The sequence below is a fragment of the Buteo buteo genome, chromosome 1 (genome assembly GCF_964188355.1).
Source record: "Buteo buteo chromosome 1, bButBut1.hap1.1, whole genome shotgun sequence".
NCBI classification, from domain to species: Eukaryota; Metazoa; Chordata; class Aves; order Accipitriformes; family Accipitridae; genus Buteo; species Buteo buteo.
This window is the reverse complement of record NC_134171.1, coordinates 48,205,191-48,227,009: the sequence shown is the minus strand read 5'-3', so window position 1 is coordinate 48,227,009 and position 21,819 is coordinate 48,205,191. Positions and strand designations below refer to the sequence as shown.

At 39.1% G+C, this 21,819-nt stretch overlaps 1 protein-coding gene across 1 annotated transcript in view; it reads left to right on the top strand.

Annotated features, from left to right (window-relative positions):
- Positions 1-337: 337 nt before the first annotated feature.
- The window catches only part of GUCY1A1 (guanylate cyclase 1 soluble subunit alpha 1), a 40,007-nt gene continuing 18,525 nt past the window's right edge, over positions 338-21,819 (top strand). The window contains exon 1 of the mRNA XM_075029421.1: positions 338-458. The gene's annotated coding sequence lies outside the window, so the exon portion shown is untranslated. The remainder of the gene's footprint in view (positions 459-21,819) is intronic.

Sequence of the window (21,819 nt, the reverse complement as noted above, 5' to 3'; positions counted from 1 at the left end):
AAATCTGAATTCCTGCGGTGCTGCAAGGAGCCGGGGAAACACGCGCCCCCGCTGCGGCAGCGGGGGGCAGCGGCCCCCCCACGCCCTCTCCGAGGCCCGGCTGAAGCCCGGCGCCACCAGCGAACGCCGCGCCCGGGGCTCGCGGTGCCACCGGCGCTCGGCGGGGCGCGGCCGGCGGCGACCGGGCCGCGCTGCCGGGGCGGCGGCGGGGGGCAGCGCGCCTCCCCCCGGGCCGCTGCCGCCGCCCACCGCCGCGGCCCGGGGCCGCCCGCCCCGGCCCTGATTGGGCCGGCGGGGAGGCCCCTCCCGCCGGGCCCCCGCCCGCCCGCCCGGGCGGCCCCGCCGCCGCGCCGCGCCCGCTGCCCAAATACACCTTTGCGGCGCCGGGGATCGGCAGCGGCGCTTTGCCCAGAGCCCCTCCGCGGGGCTGCGCGGCCGCGGGCAGCCCCCGCGCCATGGTGAGTGAGCGGCGCCCGGGGCGCGGAGCGGAGCGGAGCGCGGAGGGGAGCGGAGCGGCGAGGCGCGGCGGGGACCCTGGACAGCGCTGGGACGGGGCGCCCGGCCGGGGCCGCGGGGAGCGGGGCGCTCCGGGCGGGGCCGGGGCCGGGGCCGGGGTCGGGGTCGGGGCCGGGGCCGGGGCGGGTCTCTCGCCCGGCCGTGCGGTGTGGGGCTGAGCCCCGGGATCGGGTGGGGGGGGGGAGGGGGGTGCGGGGGTCGCGGAAGGCTCCCTCCCCTCAGCAGCCCCGGCCCCGTTCGCACCGTGCCCCCGGCCAAATACGGTCTGGAGCGAAAGGTGCAGCGACTCGGGGCTGGAAGCGACCAGGGAGCTCGCTGAGGTCTTCAGCCACAAGGGGTACTTGGGCGGCCTTTGTGCATTGTGAGGCTTTCTAAGAATTTGCTAACTGCTAGTGCCCGTCAAGCTAATTAAACCCATTCAGACTAGTTTTACTGCGTTATACTTCGGTAAGGTTTCTTATCTGGTTTTCAGAGTAATTCACATCATTGCACTTCATCAGTTAGACACAAACCTGATACTTAATCACATACTTGATGTTCCAACAATAACTTCAGTTTTGCATTTGTTATTCCAGTCCTTCTTCTTCTAGGAAGAATAAATGAAACCCCAAACTGTGGTGTATTCATTCTGATGGGCATTTTACTTTTTCAGTCGGTTTTCTTAGCTCCACTATTCTTTATATTTTTTCAAGACCTCAGGCTTGTAATTCCTTTTCTGAGTGGTGATTGTTTCTGTGCCTAAAGTTCAGAGACTATTACTAGCCTAGGCGTAGTAGTCCCTTTATAAAATCATCTCTATGCATAAACAGAAGACACTTGAAAAGTTTTTATCTCGTATGTAAAGCAGTACTTTATACACCTTATGTACTCCCTCAGGCTTGATCTAACACTGCTCCTAAAATGGCTCTATTTTCTTATTGTGTGTATGTAGTGAGATGGCTTTCTGAGTTCGAAGGATGAATTAACAGGAAAAAAGTCCTAAGCAAGGATGCAGTATTACTAAAAATGAGTATTATGGTGAAGTGAACTGTTTGTAAAGCTGTGTTTGGGCTATGCACTTTCACTGAGCTACAGGTTACACTATGCTGCATACAGGTTAGTCTAAAGAAAGATGGTAAGACATTTGATAGTTGAAATACTAGTAGGAAAAAAGAAATTTTTATTCACTCAGATTTTCCACTGTGAAGTCTCAGAATACGGAGTTACAGAAAAATGTAACAGAGCGATTTTTCATAACAAGTGTAAAAGTTTTAATTATCTTTCTATGAATAGAACAAAGTGTTTTACTTATTTGGAAATCATCTAATCTTACAGTTTTTCCTAAAACAAAACTCCCAATGGAGCCACTCCCTTTTCCTGTAGTTACGATTAAGATGATTTGTTTCCAAACTGCAGAAAGTAGGTGCAAGGAAGCATACGCTTCACATAAACGGGTCTACTGCTTTTCTAGGGTTAGGAACAAAAGGTAGTGAAAGCCCATGCTGGAAAGAGATTCCAGTAACAGACTATTTTACATAATTAATCAGAGAAGTTAAGCAACTTATGCAACCAGAGAATGCGTGCAAATATGTTGTTACAAATGCAAGCATGGGAAGTTTTCTTTATTGTAGAGAAATTTCCTGCTTGGATTGTGTTGCTCTGGGGCACTACATATGGCCATACATTCTGCAGCTCTGATGACTATTCTCTTTGCCTTGCCAATAGCAAGAACCTTAAATGAACTACATGATTGTAAGGAAGCATGAGGAATACTGTAATGGTGATACAAAAGACTTCATGTTCCACATTCTCAGAAGAGAAGAGCAATTGCTGAAATCATGCTGATCTAAAGCAGGCAGGAAAAGTAAGGAAGGAGAAAGAAGGAAATCACATCTTCAGATCTCTTGGTTGTATTTTTTTTCCATGGAATTATGCAGCTTGCAGCTATTATGAGTCATGACCTTGCAAGATCATGAGGAAACTTTGGAAGAGAAAGTAAGGAATTTAGTTCTACAGTGGGTTTTTTACCCTTTTTTGACTATCAATAAAATGGCTCACCATCCCCTCTCCCACTGGTTCACTTGCTGAGTATTCACTTAAATTATTCAATTAAGTTTTTGATGAACTGTTAAAAATGAGAAGTCAAGGTTAGTCTTTAGTGTCATGTCCATAAAAGTAAGTACTAAAGTCTTGTATATTAGTGTTATTCTGATTAATGCTTTTTTTTAAAAAATCTGTCTTTAACCATTCCATTACAGTCTGTTTCAAAACAGATCCCATAGTGAAATCAAAACATAAGTAAGAGTTTATAATAAAATATAATACTCAAAACAGCAGCAGCAGTCAAAATCTGGTTATGTCAAGTAATAAAAGGTAAAATATCACAGCCATTATGAAGATAAATGCCATCCATCTGTTTGAAATTCTAAAAAAATACTGAGACTCAAAATAAGCAATCCAAGAAGTCAGGGTAGAGTTTGTAGCAAATACAGTTATATTCCTTTTAACTGAAATGAGCTGTTAAACCAAAGATGTTTTAAATTTATATCTTAAAAAAAAAAATCAAGCACCTCAGTAATCTAAGGAAGCAGACACAACATTCTAAATTATCAACAAGGAAATATGTATTAGAAGGTACTGGCCATATTTTGTATGTACTATGTAGACAAGCAGCAAGTTTCCTTTTTTTATATGAACTTATTTGTTTAAGAAAAGTTCAGTATAGGTAAAAGGAAGTGTTTTTAAATAGTTGTTGGAAACTACAGGACATGTTTTAAGGAATCTGGGGGTAATGATATTTAGAAATCATTGCATTTCAGCTTGCACATTTTATTAGCCAATGAAAATTGAGCTATGGAGAGCTGCCATTAACTAGAGTTTCTTTGCTGGAGTTCCTTGCACATTTTGCACTATTTGTTTTTTAAAGATCTTTGTTGTCTGTGTTTATTAGAATTCATGGCATTTATTTAGATGCTTAGTGTTGCGATTAAGGTTTTTAGCACTTGAGATTTAAATTAAGCCAAATCTCACATTTGACATTACTTTGAATATTCTTTTCAGCATATTTTCAGCATCTGAGATATGGCTTTAATATATATGATATATATTCAGCAAGTCTTGCATGACTAGTTGTACTAGAAGTAGAGATTCAAGTTTATCATTGAACAGATATTATATTTTTAAGTCAGTGTTCAGGGCATAAGTCTTTGTTCAAGAAAGCAACACTGTTCAGGACATAATATTAATATCTATTTAATTTTAAAATTCCAGTAGGATTTAAGCATGTGCATAAATGGGCTAGGGCTCCTAGCTAGGGCATAAGCAATGGATTATTTTTTGTAATAAAGGCAGCAAAATTTGCTAAAGACAGCAGGTTTTTAATAAGGTTTTTGCTTGTAGATCCACTTGCTATGAAACAATTGAAATGACCATGTTAATATCTCTAATGAAGCCTTTTACTTGTAACACAGGTATTGATTGCTACTCCTTTTGGTAACATGCTGTTCTTCCAGTTTTTTGGTTGTCCTACTGAGGTGATGCCACTCTTAGGTCAGTTTCCTTGACATTTTGGCTCCTCATTTATGGCCTGTAGCTCATACACGATGCTTATTTATTTTTGTAGATGCGGAGTCTGGAGCAAGCTGACATCTACTCCCTTTTCGTAGGAGTGCAGGTTTCACTGCTGTCAGTTACTCTGCTGCTTCATAACCTAAGTCAGAGCAAATACATTCTCTAGGGATTAATTTTACTTCAACATAGAGAGACCTCACCAAGTCCTGTTCATTGCTTCAGACCCCAAGTAAATTTGAGCTTTAGGGCTTCCACAAGCCTTCAGCCTTTGGGAGAATTTCACCCTATCAGAGCATAGTCTTTTCTGATACTCATTTCCACTTATTTTTCATTCATATTTCCTATTATATGATAGTTTTGTTCAGTGGAATCAATGCCCTTGCTAGGAATATTTCTGCTTTCACATTTAACTGCGGAGTATTTTAACTAACATTCTCATTTGATTGAAATGTCCGCTTCCATAGTTCCGACCCGTCCCTGCTACTTTTAGGCACCCTCCCTGCTCCTTGAACTTGGCAGTATTGTGGTAGCCATTATTCTTGATTTTACTGCTCTGACTCCTTAATTTAGTTCCTTTGAGTTACTTAAAGCCAACTTTTGAATTGATTTTCTTCTTGCATATTCATACTAGAAGTAGCTGTTCCAAGAGAATGGTGCCCTGCTAGCAGAAGTATTCAAACAAGCCACCTCCTCATGCAAGTCAGTACCAGTAGGCTAATTTCTTACAGGCAGCACACTAAGCCTAGACGATAACCAAGCTGTGACCTTATGTATTATTTCTGAGAGGGTACTTCGTTCACAAGACCCCCTGTCTGTACCTCCTATGCATATGTATCTGTCTGAATGTGAATGGAATGCTGTACTGTCCTTGCTTGAGTGCCAAGGCCATGTTTTCTCTGCTCTAGGGCAAGGGGAAAAATGCCCAAAGATTTGTATCCCAGCTTGGGGCTGTGGGGCACAGAGCTGTCTGAAACCCTCTCTTGGGACTGTTTGGCTATGCCTTGCACTTTACGCATGGCTATGCCCATTGATTGTTTCAGCTAAGTCCATATGGAAAATAGGTCAGCCATGCAGTGGCTCAGGAAGAGAGCTTTAATTGTGTGGGTTGTAATCTAGAAAGCAGGGTGTGTGCATCATCATGGAGGAGACTGGAACCAGTTCCAAAGATTTTATCAAGCATTGTGGAATCTAGCCCTTAGACAGCTATTTGTGTTAAGAGAGTTGCAGGGAATATGTCATGCAAGTCATCCAATTGTTTCAGTGTGAGTAAAAATTTCTTACTATAAGGCAATGTGCTAAAATCCTTTGATTAATTTCTCCTCCACAAATGGAAATTGAAAGAAACATACATTTATGAAGTGAACCTCTTCCTCAGCCCCATTCTAAGGTATTCAGAACAAAAAAGTATCACTCTTTTGGGGAAAATATATACTGTGGGAATCCTCCTGGTGTAATTCTAGAATGTCATCAATTCCAGAGGGTGCAATAAAACTTAACAGTTTCTGTAATGCCACATACAGTAGTTGCTGCTAAACTCTCCACTTTCAATGAATAATAGCACAGTTATTTTTGAGATCCCAGAAACAGGTTACTCTGGTATATGAGACAAGAGTTTGATGAGTCCCTTTCTAATGCTGACCAAGGTAAACGTGTGTTTAATTTCATTTTAACCTTGCATTTCACTTGGCACTTGATACTGATGGAGACTGACAAAAGTTGTTCAGGGAGAGCTGATTTCCCTCCTCGGCAAATACAGAAACTCTTCACACATGAAAGAGCATTAGTAAAAGGCTGACTACAGTGGAAGAACACCTCAGCAAGATTTCCAGTTTGTTGCCTGGAAAAATTGGGATTTTGCATTTGCTCATAATTATTTCTATGATTTGAAAACACAAGACAATAAACCCAGTTGCTGTCTTCTGGTTAATAGGGAGGGGTGTCTGCTTATATTAATAGCTGTGTGGCTCCCTAGTCCTGACTGCAGGCACCCTGGAGCCTAAAATACTCATTGCAGTTCCTGTTTTAAATAGCACTGCTAAAAATGGCAAAATTTCCATGTCTTTGGAGAAAGCATGCATCAATCTAACTTTAAATTTACTTTTTTTTTCTTTTTGCCGAAATTGTCTTCATAGTTGTGTATTTGCACTGGCAAGCTGAGAGTGCAAAACCACTCTCCTCATATTGAGAAAAATATTTGGTGGATTGATAAACTGTTCAAATTTTGGTGAAAATATACCCATTAGTCCATTGAATTCACAAAGCATGTTTAGAGGTAGGAATTTACAATTTCCACGTGGGAAGAATGGTGTGAAAGGAAGGATAGTCTTGTGGCTTAAGAAGCTTAGCAAGGCTTTTGGTCAATGTGCAACTGATTTTTTTTTTTTCTCAAAAACTTCAGGAAATCATGACAGGAATAATTACTATTAATTTTAGATTGAATTAAATGCTTATTTTGATGCAGTTAAAGTTAAAGGTTCCCCAACAGGTTGCATGATATTAATAAAACCAGCCAAGAGGAAATGCCTTTCCTATAAGCAATTACAGAGCCTTCAGAAATGAGAGAATGAATTTAAACCTGGTGTGTGTCAGGCATGAAGCTATAGGGTAAGGACACCTTCCTTGTTCTGCTTTTATATGTAGCACCTACACCCTTTTATGAATCCTACCTGCAAAATCTATTTGAATTTCACTTGTAGAAATGTGCAAGTGTTTCAATCTTATATTTTTTTTTAAATCTGGCTGCAAATTTTTATAAATAATTTTTGATGTTTGTAAATCACTCAGATCTACTAAACTCCTGGCCAAAAAGACTGGTGCAACTCTGTTCAAGAGATCTGGATTCACTTCTTAGCTCAGCTGCAGTCTTTCTTTTGTGATCTCCGGCATGCCTTATTTCCCCACTTCTAAAAGAAGCATCGTAATGCTTCCTTTCATATCCCATTTTTCTGTCTTAGCTATTCAGAGGGCAAACCCTTCAGCTCAAACATCATCTTTTACTGTATATTTGTGTATGGCCCTGGTCTTAATTTAGGCCCTCTGGGAGGTTAAACAAATAATATACCTAGCAACAGCAATAGAGAAAAAGCAGAATGCAAGATAACATTGGCACAATTTCTCTGCTGAGCAACCTGCCCAAGGATGAACTCACCAGACAGAAGGTTAAATACCAGTAATTGAGTTTAAGCAAAGGCTCCATAAGAATTTTCACATGTTGACCAAGTTATCAATCTCACTGACTGAATAGTGGCCTACATGAATGCTAAAAGGTGATGAAATTGTGCCCTTCCCAGACAAAAAACATTTGGTTGTGTGGTGGCAATGAAATAGCATAGAAGAGACCAATCTTTCAGTCATGAGTTGGGCATGGCTTGCAAAACATTCTGATAAGCTCATGAGGCAGTGACTACATTTGTAGTATCACTCTGAAAATCTACAGTTGATCTGAAAATTATTATCAACATAGATCAGCTCTGCACTTACTCAGCATGTCACATGCTCCAGATCTGTGGGAGATGCAGCATGATAGTCAACTGTATGTGGAAAAAGTCATTGACCATAACCATAATAAATTTTAGAACCAACAGAGTCATAGCTTAGTCAAAGTTTGAAGTGCACAACTGTACCATGCATGGGATAGTGGTAGGCATCATGACAGAATAATTATTCTCTTGGAAGATTAGAGACTGGCACTAGCAAATACCAGTAAAAAATGTTCTAAACTGTTGATTAATATAATATAATATAATATATAAAATATGGTTTCATGATATCTTCCTTCCAGTTTCTCTTTGAAAATAATTTGCAGTTCTAAGCAATGCTAAGTTCTAAGCAAAAATAGGTTTAAGCGATAGATAGAGGGGGTTAAAATGTAAAAGTATCTTTTCAAATAGGCTTTGAAGCAGTGAAGAACAAGGAGTCCTGATGGAATACAGGATTATGATTTACATGTAGCAAAAGCTAAAAAAGAACATCTATCCTTGCCCATGTTGTGGGCAGATTTTTCTTAGCAATAAATTGGAATAGGGAAAAAATCAGATAAACTGACATGAGAGTAGTAGTGGCAGAAAAGCATCTAATGAGGTTGATGTATTTAAAAAAAAATACTCTTGGATTTTATTGCAGTTGCTGTAATGTACTGTATTGTAAATGGCTGATCTGTCTAATGCTGGAATAAATATGCAAAAAAAAGGCAGTTTATGCAAGTATTTATATAACATATCCTCACTTTTTTCTTTCTCAACTGTTACTCTACAGCCATGGAAAACACTCATAATCTTTAGTAAAATATTAATAAAGGCATTCAGATCTTTAATGCTAAGCTTAGGTTTGGTACTCTGTCTTTCAGCAAAGAAGCTGCATTACTTAGGAATGCAGTCCTGTTGTCAGTTTAATATATTATGGGCAGTGTGGGATTTAGATGCCTGTTATAAACAGAGTTGAAAACCCAGAGCAAAGGTTTACAACATGAATATTCTGCAAAGATACTTGTGATACTGTGAGAACTTCATTTCTCCATTGTCACAGGAGACACTTGTCACACTTGTGAAGTTAGTGCTTTTGTCTTGTCAGAACTTGCCAGGTACAAATATTTAAAACAAATGTTTTGAATTTTCAGCATCACCTAATCTGTAAGCAGAAATGTCGAAGGTTTCTGACCCCATGTAAAAGAAGACTATACACAGTTCAGCAAAGTTTCTTTCCTCCCCCCCTTTTTTTTTACCTGCTGAGAGTGCACACTCCATGAGATTCACGGTGCTTCCAGATGGTCCAGAATACCAAAAGGCTTAAAATATTGTCTTCGTCTTGGCAGGAGATTCTTCATGAAAGAGATACTACCTTTCTTTATCCTTAAACTTAGGTCTCTGGTTATGTCCTCTAGGAACTCATGCCTCTCATTCCCTCCCTCTGCTCCAACTATACACATGGTCTCTCAGCCTTTTCATCATGGAATTTCATGCATTTCTAGAAAAACGGAGAACTTCCCATGTAGCATCCCCTTTCTGTGCACATACACAAACACAGAGGTGGAACCTATTATTTGTTATGGGATTTCTTTTATCAAGAAGTTCAGTGTGGATACCCATTTTACAGATTAAGAAAACAAAACATACAGAGTGATTGTTCTTTAATAGTTTGGTGGGAAATAGTACTTGAAGGGCCTTGGGTGTGGAACAGCTCCTACACTAAAAGTGAGTGTTATGGTATCTGGGTAGTTTATCTATCATTGCACAGGCTGAAGTGTTGAGACAAAGATGCTTCTCAATTAGATTTGAAATTAGTTTTGGTTCTCAACAAAGTAAACCTGAGATGACCCCATTACCTCAGTAAGGGCAATGCAGCCAAGACCCTCTACAGTCATTGCCTGCCACTTCAGGGTTCAGATTTCAGCCTTCAAGGATGACTGGCACTTAATGTCCATTGGTCAGCTGTCATTTCCATATGCCTACCTGCTGCTACTTCTCTTTAGCTGATGCTCCCATTTGCAGCCCTAGCCTCTAGAGCAAGACTCTCAAGCTGTGTTCTGTCCTCATTGTGCCTGAGGACTGACACCCAAAGACTCCCAGCACTGAAGCATACATTGCCACACCTTGAACTAAGAACTGAGTGCCTTTACAGTCTCTTACCTTCTGTGGTGACGCAGTGGGAGGAACGTCTGGCTTGCAGTTACTGGTGATTGCTGACAGTAGTGCAGTTCCACGATGCCTCACTGGAATGCAGGTCAGGGACTTCAAGGAAGCCAGGTAAGTAGTGCTTCCATCCTGGGGTCTCAGATGCCTGTGCAGCACTAACTGGTATTTGAGAAGGCCTGATGGAGAGAGAAAAGAGGTTCCTTACAGACATATTATAAAAGAGAAGTGAAATAAATATCTTTAAAAAATAAAATGTAAAACTATGAAACCTTAAATCAGTAACGACGTGTATCTGGCCTTTAGCTTACAAATCAGTGCCGTTTAAAACAAAATACTAGAAAATAACATATGAAATGTCCAATTCTAGAATGTTTTTGCTTCTTTATTAACACAGGGTAACCTCATCAAACAGTGCAGCAAAACATGGTATGTCAGTCCCTGCCTCCCATTAGATGCCAGTGAGGTAAAACACTGAAACTAAAAATTGGATCTTGGCAGCCAAATCAGGGCGATGAACACATATCCTTCCTTAATTGTGCAACAGAGAGTAAAATATAACCAACAGAGTTGGTTGAAACACAAGCTGTAACTACCATGAAAAAATTTCCCCTAAAAACTAAAATATTGCTGCAAAGCTCCTTGAAATTATCATTTCAACATTTTCTATAGGCTATACTGACATTACAGAAGAATTATTTGCATAAGTACCCACCATACTTCAGTGGATTTGTCGCAATCTGCAAGAAAAAAAGCACTATATCAGTAAGAGAACTGTCTTGTGCCTTTGCAAATTGTTTTGTTCTATTGCCCATGTTTTCCTTCTTTCTTACAGATTTTTTAATTCTCGTGTCCTTCTGGAGGCTTCCTTCTCTACTTTATTCTGTTTTTTCCTCCTTGCTCCTTTATTCTGTCTGTATCTGCCTTCTCTCCTTTTTCTCTCTCAGATATTGCAAAATAATGCTACGATAAATGAGAAAAACTATGCTATCTGAGAAATGGAGGAAAGCTTTGATCTTTCAGACTTTGGTAAGAATACTGTGATGTTAACATCGTTGCAGTCAATGCAGTTATACAGGTTGTGAGATGAAGAACTGTGGACAGTTCTAGGTACTCTACCTAGAATAACTCTAGGAATATTACTCTGTGGTTCATACAATGCACAAAGTTCAGGTTCTGTACCACAGAAGCATATTAGTTTGGATGACAAATATATTTTTTTGGTAAGAGTTTTTCATATGATTCTAGTCTTTTGGAAAATCCAAGTCCTCTGGTGAAATCATCTCCCTTGTTTTATGGAAAAATTATCTGCATTTTCCCAATGAGAGAAAGACCTGAGGGCCTTGCCCAAAAAAGTCACAAAAGTTTGTGGAAAAAGTAGAAGAAGAAACCTTATGGTTAAAATACATTTAATTTACCTCCATATTTAAACCCTGAATTCGTAGCTCAAATTAGAGGCTGGTGATTGGAACATCTGATCAGAGATCCGCACTGTGTTCTTTGTTAACCCTTTCTTGGATTTCCATTCCTCCAAATCTTTTAATCTGTTTAATCTCTGTTAATCTGAAATGCCTGCCACAGAAATCAATGAATTTCAATGGAATTTACAAGCATTTTGAGCCAAGCATATGTTTCTGTGCCAGTCTGTGCCTAGCACTCTGGCATTAAAACACCCAGAACTGAAGCAGACACTAGAGTTTCAAAAAAGCTGGATGACATTATTTTTATTTTTGTGGGATTTAATATTCAGCTTTGATATTGTTACAAGAAGCTGCAATTCAACAGCTAATGCACTTGAATCAGTATAATGCACTGTTTGAAACATGCTGAATCTTTCTAAATGCATCTGTTATAACTGGGGGAGCAGCACTGACCGAGGCTTGTACTACTTGATAATATTTTTTAGCTATAAGCATGGATCTTTTCTCTGTTGTTTAGCACTACTGCAGGTTTGGAAAAGTAGCACATATATCATGTGTTTTCCTTTGCATCATGATCAATGTCTCAATGATCCTCTGATTGTCACTGAAAATATTATTAAAACAAGAGGCTACATTTTAATAATTACTTGAGAAATTTCTTTTTAAAGGATCTCATATTTCTATATCTGAGTAACCTAGATTTCTGCTAGTCTGTCCCACACATTCCTTTTGTTTTTAAATAGATGTGTCAAAGCTGAATAACCCATAAATATTTTCAGCTTATTTTTCCACAGGGCCACATTTTCTCCTCAGTCTTTACATCAAACTGCCACCAAGGCCAAGGGGAAGTTCCACATACAGAATATGTGGTGAATGTGGCAGTTACCTCTGAGTTAGTTTTGCATGCAGCCTTCTCCCTGCTGCTGTCATTGTAGAATGAAACATAGAATGGTTTGGGTTGGAAGCGACCTTAAAGATGATCTAGTTCCAACCCCCCTGCCATGGGCAGGGACACCTTCCACCAGACCAGGTTGCTCAAAGCCCCATCCAGCCTGGCCTTGAACACTTCCAGGGATGGGGCATCCACAGCCTCTCTGGGCAACCTGTTCCAGTGCCTCACCACCCTCACAGTAAAGAATGTCTTCCTTACATCCAACCTAAATCTACCCTCTTTTGGTTTAAAGCCATTAGCCCTTGTCCTATTACTACAAGCCCTTGTAAAAACTCCCTCTCCAGCTTTCCTGTAGGCCCCCTTTAGGTACTGAAAGGCTGCAATAAGGTCTCCCCAGAGCCTTCTCTTCTCCAGGGTGAACAACCCCAACTCTCTCAGCCTGTCTGCATAGGAGAGATGTTCCATTCCTCTGATCATCTTTGTGGCCCTCCTCTGGACTCGCTCCAACAGGTCCCTGTCTGTCTTGTACTGAGGACCCCAGAGCTGAACGCAGTACGGCAGGGGTCTCATGAGAGCAGAGTAGAGGGGCAGAATCACCTCCCTTGACCTGCTGGTCACGCTTTGCATGTGCTGACTTTTCCTGTGCAAAAGTAATCTGAGAAACACTCTGTGCATGTAATTTGATTTCTTTCACATGCTTAAAAGAAAAGTAGGATAAATGGAACAGAAGGATTTGAAAGATCAGTAGCTGTGATAACTCCAGCAATTGCACTGGAGACAATAACAAGCATCACAGATTGAACATTCTACAGGAAGCCAAAATCTGCCTCTTGATTTATTTAATTTTTAGTTTTGTTACAGAGGTGGTATACACTCACAGAAGGCTAGTGTTAGTCATTAAGTGCATATTTACTGTCATTAATTAACAATATTTATTTCTTTGAATACCACATGTGCAAGCTTGGTATTTTATAAAACATCTTATCTTTAGTTTGCTTCATCATTTTAGTGAAAAAAGAAGCCTGTGTTTTTAAAGACAATATAAATTCACATATTTACCATATTTACTTAGCTTTCTCTGCTTTCAATGCATATCTGCTGTATTTTCTGGAAGAGTATTGAAAAGCAACTAAGTGATACACTCAACAGGGAAACTGGTATTGTAATGTATTCCTAGAGCATTCAGCCTCGTGAGATGTGCTGATAGCCTTTGGAACTGTGCTTTTCAAAGGTAAGATCCACTGCTTTTGTGTACTCAAATGTTTTTTAAAATAGCAGATTTTGAAAGGGATGGGCTGTGAATACCTATAGCTGCCCATACATTGTGTGAAAAATGACAAGTCAATCAGCAAAATAAAAAATGAAGGTACTAATTTACAGTGCACATAGCCAAATCAGCGATTTCAGTTATTTTAAACATATTTTGTAGCAAAAAATGTCTGTAAGCATTTAATCAAAAGGAAGGTGCCTGCTGGTCCTGCCCTGCAGATACCATAGAAGAGAACAATTGGGAAAGTAGCTGATTTCTCCTTCAGAGCTGCTTTCTTTGCCATGGGCTCTAGCTAGAGCAGAATCAGTAGCTGCATGATGGCTGTGAAAACACCTCTTCAACCATCTATTCTTGTTGAATACACCTCTTCAATCAATATATTTTTTTCCTTATCAGAAAAATTACAAGGACATGACTTTGCTGCTGCAGGATAAACCATTTTCACTAATTAGAAGTTCCTGTGATATTATAGCTTCTGATGCATAGTTTTTAACTTTTCCAGAATCTCAAATGACCTCAGTTCTGTGTTTATCATACATCTGAACACCTACCTGCAAAAAACCAAGATTAAAAAAGCCAAGGCTGTGTTTTGCTTCAAAAATAAGAAAACATGCAAATCAGTATTTCTGTTGACACTGTTGTCACAGACTTGTTAGGTTTAATCCTATTCCTGCTATATCCAGAAACCTGCTATTGATTTCAATGGGAGTTGGCATGAGTGCTTAACTTTGAATAAATATGAAAGGTAGTTGTCAGTGATTTTTGGTGTGAAAATGATTTCGTAGACATTGTGCTGGCAGGTGGCAAATATTCACTCAGAAAACTCTGCGATTGAAATCTACTAATGAAACACTTTGCTTTCTACAGACCTAGTTTTCAAACAGTTCTCTGAGATCTATAGAGTTCAGTGAAACTTTTAGTACTTTTATTTATAAAACTTTTAGTACTTCTATTTATAAAGCTTGCTGTTCCATTATAATTTAAATCTGTGAACACAAAGGGAATATTTAACCATATGCACTGTTATAAGACACTACAATCAATGTTTTATATTGCTCTACAATGCTCCAGTATCTTTGGGAAAACAATAACAATAATGCTATTTATGCAAACCTTTGTGTCAGTTGTGTAAACAGTTACCCACATTCAACTTCAGTTAGATGACTACATGCATGTACAAGTCTCAGCAAGATAAGAGTCCTTGAAGAAGTATGAAAATTATTTTATCATCTCTGAAGATGCTTCACAGTTAATCCAGACCATGGTTCTCAAATGAGGAGTTACTTCATGCGTTAGAAATTTGGAATTTTTAAATAGTTTATTGTTTCATTATTATAGAAGATGCAGCAATCCTGGCTAAGTCATGAATACTAGCTAAAGATTTCAGTAAATTAGGGTGAGATAAAAAGTTGTTAGATTTCACTCTTATTATAGAATAATTACGATTATTTTTTACTGTCTTTGCTCCTAAAAAAACTTCTGACCTATGAACTAAATAAAAATCAGATTTTGCAGACATTTGAAATTAGAGGTCCAGTTAAATGAGTAAAGTTATATGCATTGGTAAGTTTGAGAGATTCAGCAGTAAGTAGGTATTTGGACGGAATCAGTAGGCACAACAATGACTTCATATTCTAGAATCACAGCCCTTCTCCTTTTGTGGATTCTAATTTACATTCCATTGGCTATGGGCAAGACTTCAGTCTTCACATTTAACTCCTGCTAACTGTCATGAACACTGCATGTCCTCACAACAGATTTTAATTCTTGAAAAGAAAGGGTTCTGAAGACATAAATTTATTTCTTAGCTTTCCTCTTACAATTTTCATGAAAGTATTGTACTTTGATGGACTGCAAATGCAGATTAAATGCGATATTTAAAATACATTCCTTTGAAGTGTGAGAATAGCTTACAGACACTTTGGATTGGTTTTGGTTTTGCTGTTTCAATTGCTTCCTCATCTGGGTACCTGGATCACTTGAGGTATCGCCAGTTACGTCAGTTCAATATCAGGATTTCTCAAAAAAAACCTCCCAAAAACCCCAACTGAAATGATGTGTCGTGGTTACATACAGCCGGTTGTTTCTGGTGTTTGTGAGGTATCTTTAGCTCTGCCTCAGGAAAAATGCCCATGAGCAGTCAACCTCAAGAGCTCCCACAGTGTAAGGAGGCTGGGATTTTCGGGGGTAGTGTCTCCGTCACGAGTTGCTTAGCTGGTGGTACAAGCCATGCTTCGGACCAGGTGAGGGTGCAAGGATGTGCCACAACCAAGGGCTGCTGTTTCCGCCTGAGCGCGGGAGCCGGGAAGCAGAGAATCGGGTGCTATGAGGCTGCCTGCTGGGCTTGCTATGGAGTGTTTTCACAGATAGGGTTGACTCACAGGAAGAGAGTATTTTTCCCACGCTATCTTCTCAGCGTGCCTCCCTGATATTTGGTCCTAGCATAGGAAAAATATTTACCCTATGAAAGTACATGTGATACTTAAAATGACAAATATATATTTTATAAGCAGCATTTGGGAATCAGTCCTTCTTTTAGCTACATGCCAAAACAGGGGTGCAGTAATTAGGGTTGCCCCCATGCCTTTAATTGAAACCAGAGATGTGGCTGCAATATAACTTTCACATCTGGAATCTGGGCTTCTCCCAGGGCTATATTTGGATCCAGGGATTTGCTTCAAACCATTAGAGGGAAATGAGTCAGTCACAAAATCAGTAACAGAAATTCAGTGATACTTTAAAACTAGGGGTTTTCCCTGTCTTTAAGAACACTGGTTTCTCTATCAAGGTATAAAGCTTAGTGTTATTACACAAATGGTAATATTTTAAAGCAGCAGAAATGTCTGTCTCATGATGACCTTAAAATGAGACATATTAGCAGTTTTGAAGTTTACTTATGTATTCCGTGAAACCTATTTTCTGCTGATTACAATAGGGACAAGATGGAAAAGAAGATAACTTCTTTTCTTCTCAGAAAACAAAGGTAATTATTTTCTTAATCTCCTGGCTTGGTAGCTGTCTAATGTTGCAGCAACACAGATCACGATCCATTCGACTTGGAGCACAGAGGAAACACTTGATAGTGTTTCTGTTTCTTAAAACACTTCATAAAGAGAAAAAGGTAGAAAAGGTGAAGAAATTCCACGTTATGTGGGAGAAGGTCTTTCTTGTAAGCATGGTCTAGATTTTTAGCTTGCCCTGAGCAGTCATATAGGGTAGTCACTGGGATAAGTTGCAACACTGAATTTGGATTTACTAAAATGTTTGGACTGTTAAAATAATAACTGATTGCTATGATTTGTATTATTTTATCATAGCCGCTTTACTACATCGTACTTAGCTTGGTAATCACTGCAATTCCACTACATAGTTCAGTAAGTGCGGTGGTGTGCTGTGGTATTTCCTTACTATCAAAGGTATGCTGTGACTTACAGAAAAGTTTTGAGTATACTCTTAGAAATAGCCCCAAACAGAGCTATGTCTGGCAGTAAGGACACTAGAACTGGGCTTGCACAGCACACAATGGCAATTAGTGCTTTGGAGAAAAAATGGTAAGGCTACTCTAAAGGGCTCTGGGATACAGACAAATCAGAACTAGGGATGACTTGTCAAAAAGAAGGGTTGAAGTTTGGGGGAACAAGCAGAAAAGTTAATGCCTGACAAAGCATATTCCTTTTGAGAGCTAGAGTGGAATTTGAGATTGCTGAATCTAGTAATTTCTTGGGTACCAGTAGATTATAGTGAAGTTCACTGTCCAATGTCATGTCTCATCCTGATCTACAGAGAGGACAACAGCCCTTTCATCAGTTATTGCCTTTGCTCAAGTAGCAAAATACTGTGCTGTGAAAGAGCCTAGAATCTTGCTGGAAAAAAAAGGTCCTACTTTGTAATGTAAGTAAAGCCCATATCTATAGAAGGGTAATGATTTCGGATTGAATGGTCACCTATATTTGGGATTTCCTAGACCTCAACTCCTTGGCTTTGCAATTTTCTTTTTATAGAGTTATATTCTTTATGCAATTTGGCCTGATTAATATTTTAATCACATTTGTGTTGCTGCTGCAGATTTTGAAAACCTATCCCTACTGTGCACTTTACCCAATATGCAAGTTACATATGATACAGTTTTTAAATTATTCTTGTGTAATGACACAGTTATCCCCAGGTAGGTTAGCAAATGTATTTACTGTGTTAATGACAGGACCAAATTACTGGAAAGGGATAAATGAGGCATCTTCAAATTTCAGTTGATGGCTTAGTCTCTGACTGGGGAGATACAGGAAAACATCTCACTCCTCTTCCCAAGGACACATCTTTTCCAAGATGTCCTCTACCTAAGTCAACAATTGGCAGTTTTCTATTAGGTATGACTCAGTACCACTTAGAAACTTGTAAACAGATTTGCCTGTCTCCTCCAGTTACTTACATCTTGTGCTCTCCAAGCAGCCATACCCAAACAAATTAATACTTTGAAGGTCTGTGCACTCTGAACATGTTTTACAATAAAGCAGCCGAAGAAAGGCTACTTAGTTGTACAGGATTTAATAAGACTAATAAATACTTGTATTGACTTCTTAAAATATTAACTTATATATTGATGCAGACTTGAGCAATTTTCTCTGTGTATTTAGAAGCCTCCTCAAAATCTGTGGAAACAGACAAATCACCAGGGCTTTGATTCTGTTGCTACACACAGCACTTGAAGCAGAAAAAATAAAGTGCAGATATTGTACTTCAGACTAATAAAACAAAATGATAGGGTTTAGCTATTTTCCCTGTGTTTCTCTGCTGACAGGCACAACAGCTGAATCCACAATGAGGTGCCAGTGATAGGGTGATGGGTACTAACCTGTCTCACTAGAAGCTGCTTGTGTTTTGCCTGTGCGTAAAAGTAACAGTTTCTGCCTTGCTCTGTGCAGAGGCCTACTAACTGGTAAGGGGCAAAAGGCAATAGTTTCTGAATCCCACAGAGATTATAGAGCTGAGTGGGAGTTGCAAGCCTCCGTTTTACATAAAGGCAAGACAGAAGTTAACAGCTGCTTCTGTTGAGGCAATGGCTCCCAGACCACACTGAGCTCCTACAAGTGCTGTAATCACTCTCATGCTGCAGAAAGTTAGATCCAGTCAGTGGTATCTTCTGAGTGCTGCAAAACAAACTAATTTTTTTTTTTTTTAAATTCTTGCTCAACATGCAGCAGTTCAGCTAACAAAGTGGTATGTATGATTAAAAATAAAAAAGTGACATTATAGCATAATACCATATTCTGTCCTACTCTGAGCAAAGGATGCTGCTTGTAATAAGAAAAAAGTATTTAATGTTGCTTCTAATTTTTGTGCCATGTCCATAAGCTAAGATTATAAACCACCTTTAGCTACTGTTAACAAGTGGTATTGCTTAATTCTTATAAAAGGCTGTGTTAATAGTAGGGTGTTTTGCTGTGTGATTGATTCATTGCACCATATTTCATGGCACTGTCAAGGAAATGTTTTAGCAGAGGAAAATATTCAGAAGCAACTAGTACAAATAAGCATACAGGAAGCCATTTTGGCTGTAAGACAAGTATAGATGTAAGTATACAATGAAATGTTTGCACAAAGCATTTTGAGCACTGTGAAGTTATTCTGCTGCTATGACTATAGTATGTAAAGTCATCTTCATTTTCTGAGTGGCATAGTGCCGTGTTGCATTCAGCCAGACACTGAATAAATTGGTTGCTTGTAGTTTGATCTCACGGCTGATTATTTAATTTTAATTTTCAATTTGCTTCCCAAGGTAAATTATGACAGCAATTAATATGGCAGAGATGGAGAATTCACATTAAACACTGCTGCTCCCCCGGGATGAGCTCTCTTAAAGCATGTTTGGAGAGGAATTAAACCCAGAACCTTTTCCCATGTTTCTTAATGTTTTGGTTTTTTGGTTTTTTTTAATGGTCAGAAAATGTCTTAAAACGTTGTGAACAACGGAAGGGCTGGGGTTCCTCATTCTTGAAACACATCTGCAAATGTCTGACTTAAGCTGTGGTGTGTGCCATCATCTTTCTCATACCTTTTTAAGGTCCATTATACTGCTGAAATTCCTTCTGTAAACTCTACACTGGCAATTCATTATTGTTCTCCTGTCAGACCTTTAAAATCACTGTCTGATTACTGTTTGAGTGAGACAGGTTTTCCTATAACACAGTAGACATTTTTCTGAATTTTAGTTATATTAAGTACAAGATGCACTTAGGATACCAGATGCAAACTTGATGTTTTAATAAAGGAAGACCTAGTATATGCATGTTTTTTTCAGTATTTGAAGTCTCATGGAATTAGGTTTTCTACTTTGTTTCTTTAAAGATGTGGTTTAGGGGGTTTTGTCATTACAGAGGTCAGGAGGAGTCTTGAACTGGTCATTGCTTGAAAATTGTTATGCCTATTAAGTTGATACGGGTTTTGAACTGGGATATATGTTATCAAAGGACCATCCCATTTTTTTCTGTGTGTCATGGTTTAATCCCAGGTGGCAACTAAGCACCACACAGCTGCTCTCTCACTCCCCAAACACCCAGTGGGATGGGGGAGAGAATCGGGGAAAAAAAAGTAAAACTCATGGGTTGAGATGAAGACAAGTTAATAGGACAGAAAGGAAGAAAATAATAATAATGATAATAAAAATTACAACAATACTAATAAAAGAATTGGAATATACAAAAAAAGTGGTGCACAATGCAATTGCCGACCGATGCCCAGTTAGTTCCCGAGCAGCATTCCCCCCCGGGCCAACTCCCCCCAGTTTGTATACTGGGCATGATGTCACATGGTATGGAATATTACTTTGGTCAGTTTGGGTCAGCTGCCCTGGCTGTGTCCCCTCCCAACTTCTTGTGCCCCTCCAGTCTTCTTGCTGGCTGGGCATGAGAAGCTGAAAAATCTTTGACTTAGTCTAAACACTACTTAGCAACAACTGAAAACATCAGTATGTTATCGACATTATTCTCACACTAAATCCAAAACATAACTCTATACCAGCTACTAGAAAGAAAATTAACTCTATCCCAGCTGAAACCAGGACACTGGGAAAACAAGAACGTCAGGATACTTAGAAAACAGTTTTGTGGGAAGCTTTCTTTAGGAACTGTGTCTTCATGATTTGGAATTTAAAGATCTGTACATTAATGATACTGGTTTTGTACAACAGTATTATTACTAGAAACGTCATGGATCTCCACTTTCTTCCAAATCAATGGTGATTTTATCATAAATAGCAATTGGCAGGAGCCCAAGGTCATGTTCAGAGCAAGGGCACAGATGCCAGTCCCCACCAGGGCAGGAAGAGGCTGAATGTGGATGTCCTGCACCACAAAGAATGGCAGGCTGTATTACAAAAAGAAGCTGCAGACACAGTAGCTGCATGTCCAGCAGCTTCATCAACTCAGGGACTTTCACATCAGTGCCCATTTTGCTCCTGAATAAGTCCTGGCCCATGACCATCTTCTAGGACCTCTCTTTCTCACTTGGTAGCTTCTGGAGACTTAAGGTTTTCCAGGTGTAAAACAATGACAACACTTCTTTGCAGAGCTGATTCTACCTGCCTGGATATTTTTCCTACCACATCAAATGTAATTTAATTAAAATACAATATGCTAGCATGGAAGTGAACCCCCAAATAATTCCAGATTATTGTCTTCTAAAAACAGAGAAATAGTTTCACCAGCAGGAAAAAAACCCCAAACATGAAAACTATTGGTTATTGCTGAAGGTCATTCACTTCCTTTGTTCTTAGTTTAGTGCAAATGCAGTAAATATTTGTTGGTATCTAATTTAACCATTAATTGAGTCTTACATTCTTCACAGAGAGAGAATTTTTTTTTTTTTTTTTTTTTTTTAAATAGCAGCACATACAAATATAGTATTCCACTCACTGGGAGGTGTTTTAAATGTTTTATTATACTTTTTTTTTTTTAAATGTATTTCAGAAATTTTTTTTCTTCAAAGATGCTGGTATACTTGATTTTAAAATTTTAGTAGTGTTATTTTATAAATTCAAGATTTGTCTTGAAATTTAAGGCCCAAATTCAGCAAACCACATGAGTATATATGTGAGATCCATCAAAGCCATAAATTTTTTTATCCTTTGACGATGATGCACATATATATTTTTGGTACTATTTCCCTTAACAGTTTATTTCAGTACACAGATCAGTCTAATTACAGGAAAGGTGGTTCTTTTCTACTTTTCTTTTTTTAATAAAGTAATACAAGGTTGTATAATGGCTCCTGAATAAAAATACTTTTACAAATACATAACAATGCTTAGATTATAAATAAAAGTATTACGTATATTTATGTATTGCGAGTGTGGTTCTTGCCTGAAATTTTTCACTGCCTCATTTCCTACACAACAGTATTCAGCAATAAAAAATAAAGCATTACTGATATCCATGCAGTAGAAACAAATGAGTTTCTGTGTAGAAACTGAGATCAGAAATATAGAATGTTATGTAAACATTCTTCAGCCTGTTGTTCTTAGCATTATGTTTATTGGTTCTTAAAATAATA